General features: G+C 34.8%; 1 protein-coding gene across 1 annotated transcript in view; it reads right to left on the bottom strand.

Annotated features, from left to right (window-relative positions):
- LOC111641772 (oocyte zinc finger protein XlCOF6-like) overlaps positions 1-4708 on the bottom strand; it is a 30198-nt gene extending 25490 nt beyond the window's left edge. The window contains exon 1 of the mRNA XM_023387990.1: positions 4548-4708. The gene's annotated coding sequence lies outside the window, so the exon portion shown is untranslated. The remainder of the gene's footprint in view (positions 1-4547) is intronic.
- Positions 4709-4913: the final 205 nt, after the last annotated feature.

The raw sequence follows: 4913 nt of genomic DNA, 5'->3' as shown, positions 1-4913 counted from the left end.
TTTGTTATATACACACTCACTGCCAAAAGTTAAGCATGGAGCAGAAAATGTTCATGTCCGGAAAGCAATCTGCATTTGAGAGGCTGCAATTCACTGCAGAGGTAGGTGGAAGTATGAAAATATGTTACGTTACTATCAATCATGCTTATGTGTCGCAAAATATGCAAAACAGGCAGTCGTATAAGAAGCCAGCCTTCTGAAGTGTGAGAGGAGTTGCATGTAAGTGCCGAGAAAAGTGTGGAGAACTGTCGTACAATTAGTGTGCATGACTGATGTGTTTCTATCACTTCCAGAAGACGAATGACAGACAGTGAGCGATGGTGGTGTGTGGGACACCTTGAAGCAGGACAATCAATCAGAGATGTTGCTCTTTTCTTCGGCGTTCATCATTCCATCATTTCACGGTTATGGAAACAATTCCAAACAAGCCAAACATGTCCGAAGACCTGTGGCCAAGAGTTACGACTCCTGCAGAATATCGCTATATTTCTGTTGTCAAGCAGAATCAAAGAGCAACCTCTACACATGTGACATTGATGGTTGTAGTAGCCATTGGTAAAATGATATCTGCTACTATTGTGTGCCAAAGGCTACAAATGAACGGACTGTATGCCCAGGTACCACGAGTTTGTGTTCCACTATCCGTCCAATCCAGAGGCACGCGATTAAAGTGGTGTCGGCAACATGTGAATTGGACTGTGTCTGATTGGGGCAACATTATGTTCACAGATGAGTTGCGATTTTCCCTGGAGGCAGATGACAAATGTGTAAGAGTATGGAGAGAAAAAGGCACACGCAATCGACTCTAGAATATCATCGAGCATCACGCATTCCGAGGTGGAAGCATTATGGTGTGGGCAGGCATTTCGTTGGGATATCGCACCGACTTGCACGTCTATTGAGGGGGTTCTGTGACAGCTGTCCGGTATCGGAATGAAGTCCTCGAACCCATTGTGAAATTGTATGCTGCAGCAGTTGATCTTGCTTTTGTTTTAATGGACGATAATGCACGACCCCATAGAGCTGCCCTCGTCGACGACTACCTCGAAAGTGAAGGAATCGCGCGTATGGATTGGCCGGCGTATTCGCCAGACCTCAATCCCATTGAGAATCTTTGAGATGCCCTCGGCCGTGCTATGTGTGCACGTTTCCCACACCCTGCCTCTCTCACAGAGTTGCAAACTGCTCTACAAGAGGAATGGCACTTATTTGACTCTGGATGGTTGATCACCTCATGGAAAGCATGGTTACACGCTGTAAACTTTGTGTAAGGATAAGGGGTGACCATTTACTCTATTAATTAATGTCAGTTTTGTTTGTTTTGGATTTAAACATCGTTTTTGTTAATGATTCCAATATGATTTCATCTTATACTTTATGAAAATTCAATGTGTTTTCATTTTTCTATGTAATTCTTTGTGTTGTTTCATGCATAAACATATTTGCTACTGTCCTGCCGCATTTCATGTCAATCACAGCTGTATTTGTTGATTTTTTCGCAGTTTATCACTCTGTTCTTAACTTTTGGCAGTGAGTGTATAATAGTCGGAAAAGTAATATAAAAGTCATTACACACTTTTAAATTACAAATCCGTCTTTTGTAATTTCGTATATAAGCTAATGATTAGAAAATTGCATTAAAACTAATTGTTTTGAAAATTTTGTAGAAATTATTTAATATTTTGGGGAAATTAACAAAATAACAAGGGAAACTTCACTTTTCATCTTGTCCATTAAAAATGATATAACTAATAAAGTAGGCTGATTTTGGTACAGATGTATGCTATTTAGCCCATTGAAAGCTAGGAGAGTAGTTCTGTAAAAAAAGATTTTTACACCTATTGAATTTCGCAATTCGTTGTAAAACTGTTTTGCTCATTTCATTATATTAGAGAGGTTGCAGTCGAAGTATAAACTTTAAATTTGTACGGCAAGCAGAAGTGCACGTTTGACGTTTTAACTTCAAGTAAACACACATATCCAGAAACTTCAGCCTTTTAAACCGAACAAATAGATGGACAAATGCTCTCTGAATAGTCTGTCGACACGATGAAAACTTATTGTTAAACATAATTTTAGATTTTGATTTAAAAAAAAAAAGAAACCATTGTCTCTATAAAGGGGTATTAAATGCTTTGAAAGTTGGTATGCACCATCTCCTATAATATGAAAATCTGCATGTGAAAAGCCATCACAACTGCAAACTCTGTGATACATTTCAGATCTTTTAAATATTGTGCAGTCGTAAACAGATCCAATTTCACCAATGTAACAATCAATAAAGCACATTTTCTCATCACATACTCCCTATAGAACTAAGCAGTGAAATCCATTTCTATTTATATACTTGAGGTTCCTCTAAAGGGGCATTGATTGCTATATGCTTCCTATCTATACAGCCAATAACACCAGTAATACCGTATTTCATAGCAAACGTCTGAGCAGTTTTTCCTTGCCTTCCTTTTTTTATTACTATTTCTTTTGATTGTAATAAAATGAAAACAGGATCCTTCAGTAAATTTTCGAACGTAAGTCGACTTACTCGAAAGTGTTTTTTAAAAAACATTTGGCGTATATTCTAACGCAATCTCTGAAACGTAATTAATTATTTTGCATACCTTATTTTTCATTTTGCACTTATTTTTTTTTTTACTTCTGTATTGTGCTAAATAATTAACCAAAATTAATTCTTTTTCCTCAGATTCTGAATCGAATTCTGATAACGTATCTTGATTCCTTAACTTGCCGCCATTTTCGATTCTATTTGTATTCTTTCCGCCATGACAGAAGCTATCTGTATCACGTGACAAGGACTGATTCGATTTTACAGATCGACCCATACAGAACGAAAAGTATATGCACCCTAAGTAAAACATGTTGCGCCACAAAGTGACGTACTTGGCTATTTCGTGTATATTGTTGAAAACTGGCGAAAACAATTAAGAACGACTAANTGTAAATTAGAAAATAAGTAAACTTGTCATATATCCGGCCCTACTGAAGATACACACGACCCAAATTTACAATTTAATCTCGTAGATGTAATATATCACAAAGAAGTTATGTTAATCAAAGTTCGATATTCCTGTGTTTTTCCATTTCTGGACATTCTGACTTTCCATTAGCACAAAAATATAAATTACCTTACAAAATTCTATTTGTCGACGTTGAAAACTTTACGTCTGAAAATTCAGGCGTACAGTAAGACCCCGCATAACGCTGATTTGATATAACGCGGTCTTCTCGATGCCTAAAAAAGCTCAGAATTTACGCTGATTTAAATTATCGCGGCATTTCATTAATTCGTATATAATACGATTACTTGCAAACACAAACCAATCGGCAAAAGGTGGCAAAAAAATGTACTTTAAATCTATGTTTGTTTAGTACAATTTTGGAAAAATATAACATCATGGATGCCATAGGAAATATTGACTTTGCTTGGCAAGAATTAACTGATAAATGCACGAACGAAGTGTGGAAGAAGTTATTGCTGAAGGTATCCAAGAATTCTCAACAAGAAGAGCGTATCGTTAGGTTGACCAAACTTCAACCTAATCGATATAGCAGGACTAGGAGATATAGACGAACAGGATATTGAGGAGTTACAGCAGATTTCTGCTTAGAGTCTTACCATCGACGACCTTCAAGAACTGGCAGAAGAAGGAATACATATAGAACCGGAAAATAGAGATTCTAAAAACGAAGAACCCAAAAAGTTTCTCTACAGATTTTCTTAGTAAAAGTTTGGTAACGATAACCGATATCGTTAATCAAATTGTAACGAATGAACTAAATTTTGAAAGTAATGCAAAAGCAAAACGAGGCGTTTTGGATGCGATCTTTGGCTACCGACAGTTGCTTAAAGAAAAAAGCGACAAATGAAACTACACGACTTTATTGCAAAAAAAAAAAAAATTCAGAAAAGTCAGGACTTTCAGCATAAAAAATGTACTTTACATTTCTCTGTGCATGTGATTATGTGTTATTTAACATACATTACTGCAATATTAAAATGTTACTGCTGTAGTTGTATAATTGATAGAGTATACCTATGTTGTTCGTTTAAATGCAAGGCATAAGAAAAGGTGTTACAGAAAAAGTCTATGGATTTTAATTTGAGAAAAAAAATCGGTGTATTTTTCATATTTCTGAATTAAAATACGTTTTTCAAGAATATTAGCAACGTGTTTTTTTTTAACACGTTGCTAATATATACAGTACTTAATTATGTCATTAAATAAGTTATACAGCCTTCGATTACTTCGTTTCAAATCATTTTCATTATTATTTTAGCAAATCCATGAACAAAGCAAGATTACATGAATCATTAAATAACAACTCATGAGTTGTGATTTACTGATTCTGATAATTCTAACATACTTTTAAGTTTAAATTTATATTAATACGAAGTAGGTAGTTAATTACAATTCTCAAATATCTAATACCATATAAACGTATGACAGTTAAAACTTGAATGCAGTTCTTCAGTCGCCCACTGAATAGTACCAATATAAAAAGTTCGAACTAAGTAACATGTTACTTACTTTGGATGTTTATTTCATTCCTGTTAGAGTTTCTTTCCGGAGTGAAGTATTCATTGTTCACAGGCTAAATAATATACAAAGAATATATAACAATCACAAATAATCATTTATGATATATAAACCAGTAACGAGTTGCTCATCTTTCCTGGAAACATTTTAAAATTCTGATGGCTGTCTGTAATAAAATGTGTTTTAAATAAAATATGATATTTTTAACTATTATAGAAAGGCAAAGAACTGAATTTTGAAAGTAGAAATGATTTTTATACAAAAACGTTTACTGCAAATAACGAATAAAATCATCATTAAGTCCGATCCTACTGGAGATACACACGGCATCCATTATTTCGTCACTTTATTAATTTT

Source organism: Centruroides sculpturatus, unplaced genomic scaffold (genome assembly GCF_000671375.1).
Source record: "Centruroides sculpturatus isolate CEXI.00-Female unplaced genomic scaffold, Cexi_2.0 scaffold1460, whole genome shotgun sequence".
Lineage (NCBI taxonomy): Eukaryota > Metazoa > Arthropoda > Arachnida > Scorpiones > Buthidae > Centruroides > Centruroides sculpturatus.
Note: the sequence above shows the minus strand (reverse complement) of the source record. Positions and strands in the feature narration are given on the sequence as shown.